Raw genomic sequence first — 21832 nt, 5'->3', positions numbered from 1 at the left:
ACTCACTGTGGGATGCAACATGCCAGGCAATTGATGAAGCACATGAGGCGCAGATGACGAGAATGAGTTTTGTCTCGCAGTAACTATTTTAATCTACTTTTGTTATAATATATTTCGTATTTTTCAATTTTTTTACTAAATGGTAATAAATATGTGTAATAAGTCATTAAATATTTTTCAGGTAAATCAAGCTAGATCAATTAAAGCTACAACACAACTTAATAGCTTACAGAGTCATTTTCCACAGGATTCCAAAATTCCAAAACGCAGTATGGGGAGGCTTTATTTCTTAAACAAGGAGAGAGAAGCTTTTTGCATTCATTATCAGAAACGAACTAAATATCTTCAACAACGAAAATTCACTCCCTACTTTTGAATCTAAGAATGGAAAAAGTTGGATTGACCTATCTGTGGTCGATAAAACCGTGGCAAATAAAATACAAGAATGGGAGGTTCTGGAAGAAAATTCCCTTAGTGACCATAGGTATATATGAATAGCAGCGTTGAATAAACATTCAGAACCAATAAAACGCCCCGCTATGAAGGGAGAATATCAAGTACTAGAAAAACTAAAACAAAACACATGGTTCCAAGAAATAATAGAAGAGGATATAGTACATCCTACCCAGATAGAAACGATAATCAATACCTTCTACACAAAAATCGAAAATTCAGTAAACAAACCCACCAAAATAATAAAACCAAGAAATTCAATAGCAAAATCATGGTAGAACAATGAATTAGAAATAGAAAGGAAGAAAGTAAGAGAATTAAGAAGAGGGTATCAAAAGGCAAAGGAGAACTACAAAAACGTTTTAACGAAGTGTACCTAGCAGCATTGCAAGAGTACAACCGAGTCATCGAGCCTGGAACCGAGCTATCGCCTGCTGCAAAATCCGCCACCGCACCATGTGAGGTCGTGGCATAGCTGCCGTTTGTTGCCGTATTGGCTCCAGATGTCGCGTGCCACGTCTTTGACAGCGCATTCTTCGCGTGATGAAGCAGCCGACGAATATTTGAGGAGCAGATGCAGCGATGGCATAGTACACGCTGCACCCCCATTTTGACTTCGACCTCATCGCCACTATGTCAGGCGAAACAAAGAGGGCTTCTGAGCTTGGCGTGCGCCGGCTAGTGTGCGCAAATATTGGAGGCCATGGACGAAGTAAGCGTAGTAAACGCGGTCAACATACACTCTAAAAACAGTTGCGCCCTTTGGGGTGTATATTTGCCACAAAACAACAATCGGCATCTGTCTTGTCCGCATTTCCTTTCCTTAACGCGGCGAGCCCGGTACTTTCCAGCAACGAACGGCATGCGCGTTATCAGCATAACATAGTATTCCCGACAGGAAAGTAACGAGCGCAGCGTTTTCAAGAAAGGAAATGCGGGCAAGAGAGATGACGATTATTGTTGTGTGGCAAATATACACTCCAAAGGGTGTAAACTTTCCTTAGAGTGTAGATGGCGACATTGTTGTTGCGCGAAATGCTGCTGGTGCCTTTCCTCACTGTTGAAATTTAATGCGTGCAGCACTGGGGAGGCATTCTGTTGGAGTCCACCTAGTGGACATGTCCATTTCATCTGCTGCTGTAGTGCTGATTGGCTGTGGCGCTTCGGTGCTGTGGACGGGCAGCCCAGCCCAGCCAATCAGAACTTCAACAGAAGACGAAATGGACATGTCCACTAGGTGGACTCCAACAGAATACCTCTCCTGCTTAGCCAGCCATTTACGAAAGCCGAAGTCTGGCGCTACTTCGCACTATGCAAATTGTTACGAGCGTAGATTGTTTCCTGGCATGCATTTCTCTCGGATCCGTGCTCAACACAACTACGGTGTTGTTAAGCTGAGCCCCGTTCCCACCAGTTCTTTTTGCCTCTGTAGTTGGGCGCAGCATATGTAAACAAATGCTCACGCATATGTGTCCGCGGCACGTGGATTTTGCGCGATGTACATTTTGGCCGAACCTATACTTGAACTTGCTTTATTACACTAAATGTTGATAAAAAAATAGCAAGGCTAACGATTGGCCGGGGCGCTGCCTGCAGGATGGGTCGGTGCGTGAACACGGTCGCCATCTCGTCTGGCCGCAGCCTCAGCTTTTTTACGGGCATACCAAACTCGGCGAGCAGGCGCAAATCGTCGTTGTAGATGTTGTAGTGTTCTGAAAACAAAACAAATGCGTCAGATAAGCGTCAGTCCTTCCTGTCCACACTCATCTCCAAAAGGCTGGACGGGCTTATTGGGGAACGTGAACTATGATACGGAGCATTCCTTGCGCCGTTCGCTCTAGCACCCAACAGCGCTGCATAGGCGCCGCAGTGGCATTGTTTCAAATGCTGCAATTTGACCAATTCCAATGGTAAGCTGAACAAAGCAGAAGTTCCCCGCATGCGCGCACAGCTGACGCACCGATTCTTCGCCGGTATATACATGCTCGCTCGGTGATCGCGCAGCCTGAGACGTCACGGCTCGCGAGGGTGCCAGTGTTGCTCCACTGTTATGCCGTTCGAGCGTAATACAAAAAATTAAATTACAAATTATGTGCTGGCTCAAATGCGCTGAAATTTCACTAGCGTGTTCTTGAACGCACAAGGATTGTCACACATAATATAGATTATGATCGAAAATTGGGTGTGATGCCCCTTTAATAAAGAAATAATAAATATCATGAAGAAGCTACAATTGCCTACATATCCCATTACAATTATAGCCAACATATTGACAGAAAGAATAATAATCTATAAGTCTTCTACAGTTAAGTTTAGCAAAAAACTTGAAAGTGGTTCACCTCGAGGATCACCCCTCAGCCAGATGGAATCTTACTATTCCGGAACTCTTAAATTTAAAAATGCCAAATAATGTCACCATACAAGCATTTGCAGACGACGTCACCTGAACAATCAGAGGCATCAGTAGACCACATTGAGATAGAATTGGCAATGAAGCACCATAGACAAATGTATCAATGGGCTAAGAATAATAAAGAAAGTTTTAACCTTAAAAAATGCCAGTAGATAGTATTGGGAAATAAATACATAGGCAAACCACCAAAACTACGACTAGTCAATGAGAGTGTAAAGAATAAGGAAGAATGAAAGATTCTACGTGCCATTTTTGACAAAGGGCTGTCCTTTGTACAACATCTTAAAGATATTAAAAACAAAATGACTTTAGTCGCAGCTAAAATTTCTAAATTGAGTAACATAAATAACCTAATCAATTAGGACAAATATATAACATGCATAGAAAGAGTGATTGTCCACGGCTGTCAAGTATGATACAACCAACATACTCACATAATAGGAGAACTATCATCTATACAGAGAGCATTTTTAATAAAAATATGCAAAGGCTTTAGCATAATTTCAACTATTGCTCTTGAAGTCACATGTAACGTGACACCTATACGTTTAACAATAGAAAAGGAAAACGCTATATATGACATCTTACACAAATATAGCAATACCATATGGAAGGAAAGAACGCTCAACCAATCAAGCATAGCTAGCAAAATATATTCATGGTATATAGACCCAGCTGAAATATTTTCATTAGACTAGAGAACTGAACCAATCGATGCAGACTATAATATGTATACGGATGGCTCAAAGATGTTGAAAAAAGCGGTGCAGCATTCATAGTTATCTTTAAAGAACACAAAATTCATGAGCAGAAACAATTCTCCCTTCCAGAATACTCTAGTCTCTTGAAGCAGAGACTACGGCTATATTAGAAGCAGTAAAATATATATCAAACCAAAAATAGCGAGATCATTTTCACATTTTAACTGACAGCCTCTCTACTTTACGAAGTCTAGAGAATTCATGTAATAAAAATGCATTAATAAATCACCACATTACATTTACATACATAAAGGGAAATTCAGGAATAACAGGTGATGAAATGGCAGATGAACTGGCTAAAACTGCATGGAAATATGGCGTACAAACAGCAAAACCAATGACAAAATTATTTCTTGAAAATTTATTATCTAAACAACGCACAGAACAATAAAAAATTATTGAAAGAAGACTAACAAATTATATGCAGCAGAATGGATTGAAGCTGTGGCAAACATACTTGCACGTTTTCCTTTAAATTATTACCCTACGCAAGCTGTCTCGGGCCATAGAAGATTTCCATATTACCTTTCCATATTTAACATATTAGAAACAAATTAGTGTAAGTGTGGTTTTTCTCCAAAAGGTTTTGATTACTATTTATCTGTATGCATTGAAACTAACGAAGAAAGAAAAGGGCTGAGCAAAATTCCGAAAACTAACAAATTACCTAACAAACGTCAAATTATTATGAGTCCTGCTGGACTAAAAGTCACCGAAAAAATTACGAAAAAATGAATGAACACGTATACTCAAACAATATACAAATATAGGATAATTACTAAAGTGAATCGCTATTACAATTAGAAAAACCTCACTAAATAGTAGCTCTAAATAACTAATAAATCATTTGAACTCATTTACTAATAAAAAATGGAGCACATCAATCTACAATGCTCAGCATAGGAGAACCCTAATAACACCAACCTTCTTCCTATTTGTCATTAAAAAAAGAAAACGAAGAAGGGTAAGAATGCAATAAATAAAGCACATGCGCTCAAAAAATTTTATTGTGAAATAAACCATTAACATATATCCTTTTATAAGTCGCATTCAATAAAAGTAGTCAAAAATGCGCACAAAGAAATTTAATAACAAAACTATAAAAAGGCACTTTCACCTTAATCGATTTCACCGATCCTATAGAAATGATAATAATTATTAAATGGGTTATTTACTTTAAATTATTGCAAGAAAATTGAAATGAGAATAAACGGCAGAAAAAATTAATTTCATTTTAACAGGAAGTGATCTCGCCAGCTACTACCAATCAGATGAAAACCCAAATAATACCCTTGGTAAAAATAGGCTATGCAAAGCAATATCCAATCCAATCAAATCAAATCAAATCAAATCAAATCAAGTTTATTCATTACACACAAAGAAACGGTTACATTTTCGTTTTACAGACGAGGGTCCCAAAGTCGAAGACTGTAACCGGGACCCTCGGTGGTAATTATAAGAAAAAAAATTACGTAGGTGGCAGGACAGAAATAAAATTTATAGAATGTACACTAACAGAAACGAAGAGCTCTAGTGCAACAACAGAAAAGTGATTATGATTACAATGTACAGTACTACTAACAAAAAATTAAAATAATATCGGCGTACAACACAACTTGTAAATTATGTAAAGAAGGAACAGAACGAAATAGAGAAAAATATGATCGGCAGGCCGAGATGAACATGAAGTAAAAATATAAGTGTGCTAGAAATATACATATACAAAATTTCAAGACACAAAAAACATGAGAATACATAAAAAGAAGCATTATGAACAAAACGACTAAAGGCAACGGCAAGCATGTGAACAGGAAAACATAAGAGAAATAGTGACAACAAATAAAACATTTGGAACCAATATTGCATCACTGCGTCAAAAGGAACTCTTTAAGGGATTTTTTGAAGGCATAGAATGATGTGAGTGATTTTATGTTTGATGGTAAGTGATTCCATAAAGATATGCCAGCGAAAGATGATGTTAGTTTACCATAGTTGGTACGGACACGAGGCAGTAAAAAATTTCTGTTAAAGGCAAACCTAGTTCTATTGTAGTTATGTAAATCATTTAGGTTAACGAATTCGTAAAGCAATTGGTTGTTAAGTAACTTGAAAAATAAGATTGTTAAATTATATTGAAACAAGTTCACGGTCGTTAAAATGAGGTTTTGACGGAGCAAAATGGGTGCATTTGACTGACGAGGACTGCTAGTAATGATACGATTGGCTTGATTTTGTAAATGCTGAACTGATGACAGGTGGCAATTGTACGTGTTGCCCCAGGCAGCGATTCCATAGTTAATATGACTATGGATAAAAGCAAAGTAAAGTGATAAAAGAGCCTTGCGAGAAAAGAAGGCGCGTGCTTTTATTAGAGCGCGAATGCCAAATGCCGTTTTTTTCTTAATATTGTTAACGTGGGAGTCAAATTTGAGGTTAGCGTCCAGGAGAACACCGAGGAATAGAACCAAGTCACCGGGTGGAATTTGATGAGCACCAAGTGTTAACGCTAGTGGAGTAGTTAGGACCCTGTGACCACTATTGAATATAATATATTTAGTTTTCTCTGGATTAATAATGAGGTAATTACTGAGACACCATTCTATAACGTTAGTTAGCGCAGCATTTAACTTTGATGTTAATGAGATTAATGATGTCTCTGATAATGATAAGGTGGTGTCATTGGCGTATAAAACGCAGTGAGATGAATGTAAAAGGTCGGGTAAGTCATTAATGTAAATAATAAATAGTAATGGACCGAGAATGGACCCCTGGGGTACACCTAATTTAATTATTTTAGTTTGAGAAAGGGCACCCGCTACAGAAACCATGTACTGCCTATCCAACAAATAGCTTTTTAATAGAGTTAAAGCGGGACCAGTAATACCGTATGCTTCAAGTTTAGTGAACAAAATGCTGTGGTTAATCGTGTCAAAAGCTTTGGTGAAATCCAAAAAGACAGAGCCAACGAATTTACCACAATCTATAGATTTCTTAATAAAATCGGTTAAAGAGAGCAATGCTAAGCAAGTAGAGCTACCGGAACGGAATCCGAACTGACAGGGATTAATTATACTAAATTTTTCAAGGTAGTTATTTAAACGTTTAACTAATAAATGTTCAGTAATCTTACTTAAAGACGAAAGAATAGATATTGGTCTGTAGTTAGAAATTAGGTCTTTGGTATCCTTCTTAAATACGGGAATAAGCTTAGCCTTCTTTAGACATAGAGGAAAAGTGCCGGATTCGAAAATGCGATTAGTTATGATACATATTGGTTCAGAAATAATATTAGCAACTAACTTTAAATGGTGTGCGCAGATGTTATCTAAACCTGGACTTGTGTTTTTGAGGCTACAGATTGTTAAATACACCTCTGGAACAGTAAAAGGGGAAAGAAAAAATGAGTGAGGTAACCTAGACAAGGTTGGCTGAGTGACTGGGCGGTTATTTATTTGTGTCAGAGCAAAATAGTCGCTAAAGGCATTGGCAATATGAGTGGGCTCGCGCTAAGTTGTACCATTCAGGTTAATTTTAGACCATTGTTCAGGCGTAGAAGATTTATTCATGAATTCGTTCAAAAGCTTCCATTGCTTTTTTGGATTATTGCTGTGTTTATTAAATTCATTATCATAGTAGCGCCTTTTAGCCTGTTTAAGTAGCGTGTTAAGAACATAACAATACTTTTTATAACGCAGAGCCAGCTTAGAGTTAAAAGGTTGCCGCTTAGTTTTCCTGTATAGGTCATCTTTTTTCCTTAAGCTGGTCAGTAATGCGGACGTCATCCACGGGTTGCAGGCATACTTATATTTATTCTTACACCTAACGGTCCGGGTGCTTATTGATACGGCATGTAAAAACAACGCAGACAATTTATCAACTGCTGCTGCCGGATCTTCCAATAGATTGACCTGAGTCCAATTAGTATTGCTAATGGTATCAATAAATGTATCTTGGTTAAATACTGATGTACTGAAAGAGATGTTGGGGGTTGGCATTAGACTGTTAAATGTAACGAAAATGGGAAAATGATCGGTTATATCAGTACGCACTACTCCCGACACAGGGGACGGTGTTATGTTAGATAACGCATGATCAAGAAGTGTTTGCGTTCCGTTATGGCTACATCTGGTATGGGAGTTAATAAGCGACTCGTAGCCATATCCGAAAAAGCAGTCCGAGTAGGCAGAATATGCGCTGGTATTTGTATCGAGTAAGTTGATGTTAATGTCGCCAACGATTAAAACATTCTTGTTCTCGAACGATAATTTGTTAAGTATGACGTCAAGAGCAAGTAGGAAGTCAGTGACAGAAGATGACGGGGAGCGATAGATGGAACCAAGAATAAGATTTTTCCGATTATGTGCAAAGAAAGGTTGTTCAGCCTCAATCCAAATAGCCTCACAGGAACTAACATTTATTGAAAGATCGTGCCTACGGGTGTAAGTGACGTCCGAAGCAATGAAAATAGCAGCACCTCCATGATTATTAGACGAACGATGACAGTACTCAGATATGTAAGATGGAAAACCGTATAAATTGAAATCGTTGTCAGAAAGCCAGATCTCAGAAACACAAATAAACGAGAAAGAGTGATCAAGATTGTTGATAAAGTTACTTATGTTAGCATGATTCCTCCTAAGGCTTCGAGCGTTAAAATGGATCAGTGAACGATTATTATTTGAAAGTTGATACTTAAATCTTTGTGGGGATATCAAAGACATGGCAGATTAAGGTGCGCACGCGCAAGGAAAGATGAATGAAAGACGGTTAGGTGAAGATGCGCAGCTCCGCCTCAGATGAAATGCGGAATACTTTGCTGTCCCTGGTCTTACGAGCTTTAATGAGGCAATTATCTGTCCACAGGAACTGCCAGTTGCTATCCTTCTTTAGCGCGAGTGCCTTTGCGAAAAGCATCTTGTTGTCGGGAGTTAAATGGTCATTTACAAAGACTGGAGCTGGGGATGGAGTGGAGCCTGAGAAACCAATTTGGTTAGTTTGTAGGCGAGCCTTTCTCGCTTTGCGCAGAAATTCGGTTTTCTTGTCGCGGCAGCAGAAGCGGGTAATTATGTTTTTTTCGCCAGACTTCGTAGGCACGCGATGTACGGTGTCTAGGTCAGAGGGCGAAACGGGACATTCAATCACGTCGCCCATTAATTTGAGAATCGCGACACAATCCTCCCCATCGGTGGACGGGACACCCTTAATCTCAATATTATTCGTTCGAGAATACTGTTCGAGATGCGCGACTCTCTTTTCAAGCTCGTTCTTGCGTGCTGTCAGGGCTTTGTTCGCTGCAAGCAGTTCGCCCTGTTTCGTCATCAATTCATCGAAGACGCCGCTTAGGTGTTCGACACTCGCACTGAGGGTAATAGGCTGGTTCAATCCCTCGCCGGACAGTTGATCCTTGATTTTCAATACTAGGTCGCTTACCAAGGTTTCCATCTTTGCATTGAACAAGGATTCAAGCATATCAATTTTTTTGGATAATTCCGCGTTTGACGGCATTCTTTAGCACAAGACAATAGAATTGAGCAACAGGAAAGTGTAACTGGGCAGCAGTTGCGGCTAGAGTAAAACGCTACAAAGTCTTGCACAAAGATCGTATAACCAACCTGGGAACAGATTGCAGGAGAATTAGATGCTGTTTAGCCCGCCGCAACTGCCACTGCCAAATGAAGACTGGTGCCTTGCAGCGGTTCTTATAGTTTGTCCAGGGAGCAGTCTACGCAGACGCAGCCGGTCGGGACGAGCCCCACTAGGTGGCGCTGCGCAGTTGATATGGTCGCACGTGAAGATAGCCACGGAAGCACGCAGAAATCAGCCTGGGAACAGATTGCAGGAGAATTAGATGCTGTTTAGCCCGCCGCAACTGCCACTGCCAAATGAAGACTGGTGCCTTGCAGCGGTTCTTATAGTTTGTCCAGGGAGCAGTCTACGCAGACGCAGCCGGTCGGGACGAGCCCCACTAGGTGGCGCTGCGCAGTTGATATGGTCGCACGTGAAGATAGCCACGGAAGCACGCAGAAATCAGCCTGGGAACAGATTGCAGGAGAATTAGATGCTGTTTAGCCCGCCGCAACTGCCACTGCCAAAAATGTAGTACCACTACATTTTTAGTGCCACTGCCAATTAAGTTCATGTAGTATCTATTCGACAGCCGTCATGTTCAAAAAATTTTATCACCAAACAAAATGCACACACAAACACACATACACACACGTAAACGGTCTCAAGGCACATGAAAAAAAAATGTAATTGAATGAGGGCATGTTAACAATCAGTGATTCCGCCATAAACCAGCAAAAATGAAAAGAGAATTAAAAAGGCCATGTTCACATTACGCAATGTCAAGGAAAGAAAAAAGAACAATTAGTACGCCTCCTCAGTTTGGAGCCCTCACCAACTGTGCTTGCGAGATGAACTCGAAAAAATTCAGAGAACCGCGGTGCGTTTTGTTTGTTCGCGTTATCGGAGAGCCGATTCTGTAACACACATGTTGAAATGTTGTGTCTTGCAATTGCTAGAAACACGACGAGAAAAACAACGCATGAAATTATTTTTCCAGATAACCAGAAATCAAATAAAAATAAACAAAGAAACATACATTCGCCCCTCTTTAAAACACAATGCGCGTTTAAACCACAGTGCTAGTGTACAGCCTTATAAAACACGCCTTGATGGTTTTGAATATTCGTTCTTTCCTTCGTGTATTAATATATGGAATGGCCTTCCGGACTGCACTGTAACAGCACAAAATGCTAACGAATTTTAGAGTCTATTGGAATTGTACTACAGGCAACGGGATAATTAAGAATCGATCATGCTTACTGTTATTCTGTGTATATTTGTTCATCCTGCCTGTAATTTGCGTTTGACAATGATGTATAACGTTGTATTGTCGGTGTTGAAATTTTTATTTTTATTTTTTTTCCTCTCCTGTAATGGCCCTCAAGCGAGGGCTACAGTATTCCTAAATAAAATAAAATATGTATCTGCCGGCACGTTCACAAAGATGATTTCGTCGGGAGTCCAAACTAGAAGACAAACCCCAGAGAACTCTCTTCTAATGAAGGAATCTCATTCAAATAAAAGCTGTAGGCAATACACTAAGGTGATTACAAGCTGAAAGCCAATAAGTTCACGGAACATGATTTGGAGGAAAGAAGAAAAGACGAAAACGTTTGAATTGCCCAGGAATATAAAAAAATAGGCATGTTCACCTCAAGTGATTTCGCAAAAAAAGCATAAATGACCAACTGGGCATGTTCACTGTAGGTGATGCCGCCCTAAAAATAAAAATCAAAACAGTACCACTCAACAAAGCTACCCGGCACGTTCACCGAAGGTGATTTCGTCGGAGAATCAATATGAACAATATGAACGTCCACAGTTGTTCCTATCGATGCAGGCAACAAGTTCAAATGTTTCACCGGGGCAATTACGCCCACGGAAAGAGAGGAAAGCCAGCAGGTTTACAGAAGTAATTTGGCGGGATGCTTTGAGAAATCAAATTTTAAATACCGTGGCCATTTATAAGCTATTCTTTGTCATCTGTACATGATCATCTTCATGTGGGGTTCATATAGGGTTCTTCTTCATCATCGCTTGTGGGGCTTGCTCTCGAGTGTGATCCGTGCTGTGGGCGTGATCGGTTCGCCGGATCTTCGACTCGGAATAAACGTAGTGACAACTGCTGCGTCACAAGTGGTGGAGGTGCTGGGCACACGAACTTAGCACTGCAAATTGTACGTAATGCAGAAATCCATCGATGGAAATACGAGCAGTGCACATGGCGATAGGTCGAATGGCGGCCCCTTGAGCAGCGAGTAGCGTAGGTCCATCATAGGGGGTCGTAACTTGCCGGAGTGGCGAACACAATTCACGGTGAATGACTGAAACACTAGCACCAGTGTCTATTAAAGCTTCTACTTGTACACCTTCTACTACAACCAATATCACCTTGCACGGACGCGATGGAGGAATTTCTGTCCTGTCGTTCAATGCCGCTTTTCCTCCATTCCTCCAAAAGCTGCATAATTCACTTTTCCGGACGATGCTCGGCCAATTGAGAAGCAGGTCTCAGTGGGGACGTAGAGCGGAGAAGGGGTGACGGCGAGCAGCGTCTCGGATGCTACAGTAGGCCATGGTAGCGTCCGCGCTGTGGACCATAAGGACGGCGTTGGTCATGGAAGCTCCTTAGACGTTGGAAAGTAGCTCCGGGCGAAAAGTCATCCCGTTCGTATACGTCATATCCGCGACGCTCGTCTTGCTGGCGCTTGCGGCAAAAACGCGCTATGTGGCCACGATAGCCGCAGTAGTAGCAGATGGGACGAGGAGGATGCCTCTGCGGATAGCTGGTTTGGGTAGGTGCGCTGGTAGTCATAGAAGCGATGTGGGCCGGTGTTGGTTTTGGAGGCATCGGTGCAACAATGACTGGAGTAGCTACGGCTACTTGTGTGTACGTTGATGGGGCCCTAGGGGTTAGAGGCTCCGTGTACGCTGCAACAGCCATGGACGCCAATTCTTCCTTGATAACGTCTCGCGGATTGGTATCGGAGGCATGAGAAGGCATAGGCCCTGCGGCTAAGCCAACATACTGGAGCTCTTCTCAAATTATTGCGCGTATCATTGCTCGTAAAGTAGGGTCGTCGGCAGTAATGTTCGCAGTGGTGTCTCGCTGCAACCGTACTGATTCGAGTTCGTCAAGGCGCTGGCAAGTAGCGACGATATCAGCGATGGTAGCGGGGTTCTGGATGGCTAAAGCATTCAAAGCAATAGCTCCGATGCCTTTGAGGATGTGGCGAACCCTGTTTGATTCGGTCATGACCGTGTTCACGCGTCGACAAAGAGCAAGCACATCGTCGATGTACGACGTATAAGATTCTCCGAGTTGTTGCTTGCGAGTGTCGAGCCTCTTTTTTGCGAGGGCGGAACGAACAGCCGGTGTGCCGTAGATTTGGCGGAGCTGCCGTTTGAAAGCGCCCCAGTTCGTGAAATCAACCTCATGGTTGAAAAACCAAGTCTTCGCTACTCCTGTCAGATAAAAGACGACGTGACGTAGCTTGGACGCATCGTCTCAACGGTTGGCCGAACACACTCGGTCGTTGTCGTCCAGCCAATCATCGACGTCTTCACCAGCCAGCAAACAGATGGGGATCACGCTGGTGTCCACTTCCAATCCAATACGGGGAGGCTCGGATAGCCGTGGCCGAGATGGTGAAAGTAGAAGTGCCTGTTGGCTCGTCCTGCGACATGCTGGCGGACAGCTGGCACAATCGGCGACCCGATCGAAGCTCCAGGAGGTTGAGCGGGGAGTTAGAGGACGGAGGACCGAAAAGCACACTCCATTGTTACCACAACATAAATTAATGCATGTTCACATTAGTGATTTCGCCACCAAAATAAAATCAACAAATCTGTAAAACTAGCAGCTTCACAAATATCGTTTTGCTGGAAAGTCCATAATACAATAGAAAAGCCGAGACCATTCCATTTCAATAAAACAATTTAGTCAAAATAGCCAACGTAGGCAAGAAGACCTAGGATTACTAAATGTTGGCGGTTTCACTGACTGATATTAAATATAAAAAATGAATAAATGCTCTCACCTTACGAATTATACACATCAATAAAAACTATTCTTCACTTTTAAAATATCATAACGCGTAATATAAGGAAAAGAACTCAAATGAAAAACTCTAGCACCATAGTACTGACCTTTATAGGCAAGTACGTCCATATATTTTACAAATTTTTTGTCTAAGAAATAGACAATCTAATAAATAAACAAAATTAAAACAGGGAAATAAAGAAATAAAGAATGTGTTCATATTTATGAATATATAATTCAGAGGTACCTAAATGTGAAAAGAAATTCGAACTAGTTAGAATATATTACTTCATTTTATTGGTGTCTTTCATGTACCGAGCACAGTATACATAAATTCCTATATAAATCGACCAAATTTTTAATCATCGACAGAAGAGGATTTACAAAGAGCTTACGAAAAACAAATTATAAATAGAATGATCAGTTGCCTCTCGAAATTTGCTTAAAGATATTTTCTAAGCTTTTTGCAGATAAACAAGAACAACCCAGAAGCACTGAAGAATGATTCCGTCTCTGCTGAAGCATAGGCCCCTTACATGATAAGCAAGGAGCAGGAAGCCACAAGACAAGACAAGCAAGAACCCCGAAAGAAGATGCAAGTGAAAAGAGTACAGTAAATGAATGGTCAAATAAACGCCGCTGAATTTCTTGTCCGTTCCCTTGGTCGTGGCCAGCCGGATAGTAGCTCTATCCCCTTCTCCCCTTTGTTTCTTTTTTTGTCCTCTGTCTTTTCTCTTCATTTCTTTCTTTTTTCTTTTTTTCATTTATCCAGTCATACTTAGTGGCAAGGGAGGGGCTCCCCCCTTTTCTCTTTCTCTTCTCTATATGTTCTATTTATATTTTTACCTACTTATTTTTTATATTTTATTTTCTTGCCCCACTTTAACGTATGTACGCACTCAAACGCGACGGGATAATCTTTGGCAATAGTTAGGACCAGCGCGAAACAGCCAGTGCCAGCCGCCAGAGACGTTGGTTGGTAGCTGGACGGCTTACCATCTATGACCGCACTGCTGCATAAATTCACTACATGCAAAGTTGCGTGGCTGCAATCCATGCTGGAAACTTGAAGCATGGCCGACGGTACAGACGAATTTCACTTAGCCTCGTGCGCGCACATGATAGACGCAAGAACGGAAGACGTGGAGCACACGAAAAATAGACGTTCGGAGCGACTGCTGTTGTCTGCTTCTCTGCGCTGTAGTGTTCGCTGATGAAGCCATGTAGACAATATCACATCGAAGTGATAAAGCTATCCAGTCTTGGAACATGAATTGGAGATGACGGTCGGAAGTAAAATGAGGTCGATATAAATAAATGTAGAATTTGGAGCTTGTAGTGACCTTCCGCAACTTTGTTGTACCTTCCGTGGGGTCATTGCCCCTTTGCTCCGGAAACCCAGTTGCGCCTCGCCGTGGGGGACATTGCCCCTGCTTGCACCGAAATGACTGCCTGACTGGGGCGCCACCACTGCCACTTGGCAAACCTGTGTTTACTTTTCGAAAAAGCCAGTCGACTATCCTTTCCCAAGCTGTCAAAACATGTATTTCTTGCCTCGGCTAGACCGCGCTCGCAAGAAGTGGTGACCCAGCCGAGGACCTTCACGTTTTTTAACACTGGCCATGGACGAAGCTGCTCCGACTCCTGCAGACAGATACGACACCACGATTAGGTCTCCCGTCATCGCCGCAGAGCTTCAGCTTCCCAGCTTTTGACCCAAGAATCCCAGAGTTTGGTTTATGCAAGTAGAGGCCCATTTTCAGCTCCGGCGCATCATTTCACAGAAAGCAAAGTGCCTGTACGTCGTCACCGCGCTACCCTGCGACATCAACGATGCCATAGACAACTTTCTAGCGACTACTCCTTCAGCCACCCCATACGACAACCTGAAACACACGGTCCTGCAGCGCCTTGAGTTCAAGCGCCTCTAGTCTCCAGGCACCTCGAGCGCCTAGAGACTTGCCGCCGCAGTTCTGCTCGTACCACCGTCGCTTTCGCGAATAAGGAAGTCGCTGCACCCAGCCCTGTTCCTGGACGGGAAACGCACCGGCCAGTCGCTAACGGCTAAATTAAAATTAAATTATGGGGTTTTACGTGCCAAAACCACTTTCTGATTATGGGGCACGCCGTAGTGGAGGACGCCGGAAATTTCGACCACCTGGGGTTCTTTAGCGTGCGCCTAAATCTAAGTACACGGGTGTTTTCGCATTTCGCCCCCATCGAAATGCGGAGTCGCTAACGGTGGCATGCGACAGTGGCCCTTGCGCAGGCCGCCTATTCTTCGTACACGACCGCATCACCGAACCCGCCTCCTCGTTGACACCGGAGCCGAGCTGTCTATCGTTACCGCCACTGCCGCAGATCGCCAACGCGACAAGTCCATACCCCTGCTCCACGCAGTGAGCAACCCTGTAATTTCGTCATATGGGCTTTGGTCAATAACACTAGAAATCAGACTCCGGCGCTTGCACAGATGAGTGTTTGTGATCGCCGACGTCAACTTTGGCATACTGGGAATGGATTTCCTCAGCCATCCCAACCTACCTGCAGTCCAACCTCCCCTCATCTGAAATCTGTAGGTTTTGGCCAGTCTCAACGTAGAACAACATATTTGGTGAGTACCAGCAACTCACGAAGCCCCGGAACGATGTGCTGCCTGTGAAACACAAGGTGACGCATCATATCACCACCAACGACGCACCTGTTGCCGCCCGGTAACGGAGGCTCGCTGTACAGAGGTTGGAAGTAACCCGCCGTGAGTTAGAATACGTGCTTCTGCTGACCGTAGTTCGTCCTTCCTCCAGCAGCTGGTCTGCACCCCTACATCTAGTTCCAAAGCAGGAGATTGGTGACTGGCCGCCTTGTGGGGATTACCGAGTTTTGAATGCCATTTGTACTCGGGATCAATATCTCCTTCATTACATACAGGACTTCAGCGCCCGTCTCACAGGAACCAAAATATATAGCAAGATTGATTTGGTGAGCGCGCACCGCCCAATTCCTGTCGAACCAAGCGATACTCCGAATACACCAATCACTACTCTATTTGGCCTACTTGAGTTTGACCATACGCCTTACGGTTTGAAGAATGCGGCACAAGCATTTCAAAGGTTCATGGAGGGGGTTAAGCGCGGATTGCCGTTCATTTTCGTTTGCTTTGACAACATTCTCATTGCAAGTGGCACAGACAAAGAACACAAAGAACACCTTCGCCTTATGTTTGAGCGACTGGATGAACACGGCCTGGTCATAAAGTCACAGAAAGGCATTTTAGGAGTTGTAGCCCTGGATTTTCTCAGCCATCACCCCAAGGCGTCAAGCCACTAGAATCACAGATGCGGGCAACTGAGGATTTCCGCTCTCCAACCTCCTTCCGAAAGTTGCGCGAGCCTTTGGGGCTCATAAATTTTCACAGGTGCTTTATACTATCCTGTGCAAGTTCTCCAGCGGCTTACCGACCTGCTGCCAGGCGACTCTAAGGAAACGCCTACTACACTGGTCCTTGGAGCACGAGCACTCCATCCAGGAAGCCAAAACGCGGTTGGCACCCGCAGTGTTGCTGGTTCATCCATTGCCCGACGCGCCAAGGCATCTTATGGTAGACATGTCGACCACGGCAGTGAGTGCGATACTGCCGCAGCACAATGGAACAGACTGGAAACCACTAGGTTTCTTCTCAAAGCACCTCAAACTACAGAAGCTCGTTACAGCACCTAAGGGAGGGAAATTGTTCTGTCAAGCATTTCGTTTTTTATCTTGAAGCATGTAGCTTTTACATTCTGACCGACCACAACCGTTAACCTTCGTTTTCAAGAACGAAAATTCCACGTACTCAGTACGTGAGCTTCGGCAACTATCGTTTATCTCTCAATTTGCTATGGACATTCGCCATAACTCTGGGAAGAAAAATCAGGCACCTGTCGTACTGTCGCAGTTCGGCGCTATGCCATATGGCCCTGTGGATTTCCAAGCTAGCCTAGGGCCAGCAAAACGACACCGAGCTTCACCAATCGAGGGAAAAGGCTCGTCGCTCCTGCTTGCGGAGGTGCCGCTTCCATTCAAAACAACATTGGTCACGTGCGACATATCGCAGTCGGCTCCTCGCTCGTTCGTGTCCCATCAGTTCCGGCGGCCAATATTAGATTTACTGCACGGGCTAAGCCATCCCGGCATCAGAACGACACAGATACTTATCACAGACCACTTCGTCTGGCTAGGAATCAACAAAGGTGTTCGAAGCTGGGCATGAATACGCCAAGCCCGTCAAGCCGTGAAAGTGACTCGGCGTGACCTGGTCCAGCGGTGCGGCCGTTTACGCTATCAGATAGCTGTTTCGATCACGTGCATTTAGACTTGGTGGAGCTTCTTGCGCCCTGCCATGGTTTCAGGTACCTCCTCGTGTGTGTCGATCGCTACTCAAGAAGGCCTGAGGCGATGCCTCTACAAGACATCACGGCCGAAAGAGTGGCGGAAGCATTTGTTGCTATGTTTGTGTTGCTGTACTGCCGGGGTGCTATTTTGTAGGAATGCCTTTCTTTTATGCCAATGCCTTCTCGTCTGACGTCACCGATTTTGAAAATGGTGGTTGCGTACACACGACGTTTTTTGGATAGTCCAATCAGAAGCTCCCTTCATTGGCCGGATGTTTCTTTCGTGTTCTCTTCTCTTTTTCCGGGGCTGTATAGCAAATTTGTTTTATAAAACAACACTTAATAAAAGCGGACTTCCATGCTGCGTAAAGCAAATTCATTTTGTAATCTTACAGCCTAAAAGCTGCCGCAGCTTAAAGAAATGCAAACGCAAGTACTCTTATTTTCGAAGCCGTAGCCACATATTGGTCGGATGTGCATCCAAGCCATGCCGTTGAGCGCACGCAAAATGGCGGCCTCTGTTTACCCGATAGCTGACAGCAGCTAGGGTGTCCGTAACGCAGCGCAACTAATTGCGTCTTGCGTCTGAGAAGAATCTGCGCTGCTTGCAGGAGCCGTGAGATAGAGCAGGAGTGAGGTGAGTGAATATTTCTCGTGTAGTGCTTACGTTGTCGTGTGTTTTTCGGTGCATGTGTGATAATTTCTTCTTTACGAAGGGCCAACAAGAATTATCCGTAACACCCGAGGACAAACTTTGCAACATAGTGGATCGAGAATTGTCAAGTCACTCAGCACCTTTCAATAGAGCACCGCCACGACAGAACAATAGCTTCGTCAAAGTGATCGCAGCAACGGTAATACTTTCTGGGCGTGGCGCCCCTGCACTGACGGTTACGCTCCGAGAAAGAAGCCGCTACAACGGTAAGTGTGAGTAGCGACTTCACCTTGTTTATATTAGTGGTATAAAAAGGCAAAAAATAGTCAATTCGTAGTGCGCACTTTATGCAGGCGCTTAGCTTAGACAGAATGTTTGCCAGTAAATGTCTTACTGTGTTGCGGGCCGGCTGAAATTCCCAAGTTTGAAAAGCGAAAATGGCGGCAGCAAAAGGTCCCAGAGTGTCGAAAGAACAAACCGCTATTTTGGTGCCGTTCATCGAGCAGCACCCATACCTGGCGAGAGCTTCTACAGAGTTCTCGCCGCGTATGACTGCTGCTCGAAAGAACGAGATATGGGAGGAAGTGGCGGCAGTCCTAAATGGACGCGGCCCAGCGGTGAAGTCAACTAGCCGTTGTAGGAACCACTGGGCCAAAATGGCTCATAAAGCCAAAAAAGAAGCGGCCAGGGCCACGAGCAAGAAGAGATGAGCTTTCTAATGATGCTGACACTAACGTCGTTTCACGTAGTTGTTGTCGTTGTTGCCGTTTTTGCAGGGCCACTGGAGGCGGCAAAGTGGGTGGGGTGGATGGCCGCGTCCTCGACATTCTTTCGAGGACAGGCGGCCTCCTTGTTCCCCCCCCCCCCAATTCTTCGCCGATAGCGAGGTGCGTACATTGGGTTTAAAAAGTTTTGTTTGTGTGACCTGCTGTGGTCTCAGAAATTTTCAGCATTACATTGTAACACAATATTGCAAAATCTCCTATGCCATATTTTTTTCGTTTTTTGTGCAAGTGACAATATAGGTTATGTACTCTGAGCAGCAACTTGTGTAAATGATGCGCATTGCACACACTGCTCGCAATGTCTGAACACTACTCTGACTGCAGGACACAAGTTCGGAGGATGCTGCAGGGCCCAGAGGTTCCCGCAGTGCACCAGCAACAACTGCCTTCGTGGTGTCGGGCCCTGCAGCTGTTGCTGGGCCAAGTGGACTTACACGTAAGTCAGTGGCCCAGTTCCTGTAGTAGCATTGTTTGCAGTTGCTGTATGACCTTGCTATGAAGTAGCCCACTGTGCTGTGATTACCTTTGTGTCTAGCATTCAGCTCTTATTTATGGAGCAGAAATGCAAGCCTACAAATGACATGATGTTGTAATAGAGATTCCTTGTGCTTACTGTAGGTTACTGTAGCCAGCAACTTTCTGTGGCATCTTTTGCTCTAACTGTGCGGCTGCCTTATGTATCATTATTGTAGCTATGCAGCTACAATGACATTTCGAAGTGACTGGTTAGGACAATCAAGCTGTGTGGGTCGAATAACAGTTTATGAGCAGTGTTTTTCTTTCTTGCATGAAGAGCAACCGGCTACTTTCCAGCAGCCTACCCTCCAGCAGCCGACCCTCCCGTAAGCAGTCGAGGCAGCAGGATCTTGAGGGCTACTGCCAAATACGTTCGGCAGGGCCAGTCGGCGGAAGCCAGGCCGCAAGAGGAGGCCCGCTTCCGCCGACAAATGCTGGAGCAAAACCAGCGAGTATGTGTAAGGCCACAGACGTATATTTTTCTGCGTATGAAATTGAACAGCAATTGACCTCTCCAAAAGTTAATCAGTAAACAAGCAGAATGTATGCATACAGTGCTGTGGTGATCATATCTTGTACACATTTGCATGAAATATGTGTCAATATCTACGCAATTATGTGGCAAAAAGAAAGAAGTGGCGTTAAGTTCAGGAAAGAAGGTATAACCATGTAAGACATCTTAATGAAATGGGACTGCACAAATTTGATGGGCCAGAAAGGTATATTCAGTGTTTCAATATGCAGTGAGAATAGCCTGCAAATGCGGATGAATGCAACACACCAAGGCCTTGTTACTGAGCTTCTATAATTAAACTAATTACACATCTTATTCGCTAACAGCTCCACGAGGCCCATTGGAGGTCCTGCGCCAGCAACATACCGTCCATATGGAGGTCCTGCGGCAGCAACATGCTGTCCATATGGAAGGCCTGCAACAACTGAGGGAGGAGGTCGGCAGCATGCGCGACGTTCAGCAGTAGCGGCTGGCAGTGGAACGGCGCTCACAGGAGACGAACCAGCGCCTGCTGCAGCTGCTGCTGGCTGCACTGGCTCATGGTGGCGGCCAAGTCCCTCACCCCTCTCAGGTCCCACATATTTAAATAAGTAAGGTAGTAGCATAGGCAAGGAATTTTACACCATTTTTTATTAGCTTAAAATTTCATGTTGTAGTAATGATGATATGAAGGCCGGATATTGCTAGTTTGCAAGAAATAATTGCTCAAGTCACCTTTTCATGCAACCACAAGTAGCATAGCCGTTGCAGCATGATTTTTTGCTTGTAGTTGCACTTCAGCAATAAGAGCGTCCACACTATCACGCTCACCTGCACAAGTGCCAGCAAGCCTGGTGGTGCATTAGTCTGACTGCAGCATTGCAATTTTGAGGTGCCTAGTTGTTGTCATGTCAAGTTAAGCACGAAGCAACACTGCAAATGTTCTACAATTTAATCCTGTGTCATCAAATGGTGACAGTTTCGCGCCTTAATGTAATGTCGAAAGGAACCTTCGAATATACACAGCAAAATGAAAAGGTTATGAAAATTCCTTGCCTATGCGCCTTCACTTCATTTGTAATGTGTATTTTTTGCATACTTATGTACATATATACATGCTTTTATTGACGTACATGGCTGGAATGTCTTCTTCTTTTCTTGTTTGTCCTTATCACGTTTTGTTTCCATTTACTGATCTTTCATGGTTCATATTTATTTTTTTCGGGACATACAAGGCTTAATGTCTTCTTTTCTTGTTTTTCATTATCACGTGTTCTTTTCATTCACTGATCTTTCATGGTTGATATTTTTTTTGTCGTTACATACGGGCTTAACATCTTCTTTTCTTGTTTTTCATTACCACGTTTTGTTGTCATTCAGTGTTCTTTCATGGTTTATACGTATATATATACATTTGTTGTCGTAGCATACAGGGCTTAATGTCTTCTTTTCTTGCTTTTCATTACCACGTTTTGTTGTCATTCAGTGTTCTGTCATGGTTGTGATACATTGTACGTTTACCCCCCATGTGCAATATTTATGCAGTTTCTCTTACTCAATATCAAAGCAAGATGTTATGACTGTCTTTTCTAGTATGGAACTCCACGACAGCATGTTCCTTTCACATGTAGGGATGTACCTACACATTTCGCAGTGATAAATATGCTTCTGTTGGTGTGTGATTTAAGCACCTGCACATTTTTTTCTGCTGCAGTTTAAGCCAGTTGCTATTTCTGCATACTTGTGCAGTGTACAACAGTTTCCTTAAACGATGCC

The sequence above is a fragment of the Dermacentor variabilis genome, chromosome 8 (assembly GCF_050947875.1).
Source record: "Dermacentor variabilis isolate Ectoservices chromosome 8, ASM5094787v1, whole genome shotgun sequence".
NCBI lineage: Eukaryota > Metazoa > Arthropoda > Arachnida > Ixodida > Ixodidae > Dermacentor > Dermacentor variabilis.
The sequence above is the reverse complement of the archived record's forward strand: the minus strand, read 5'-3'. Positions refer to the sequence as shown.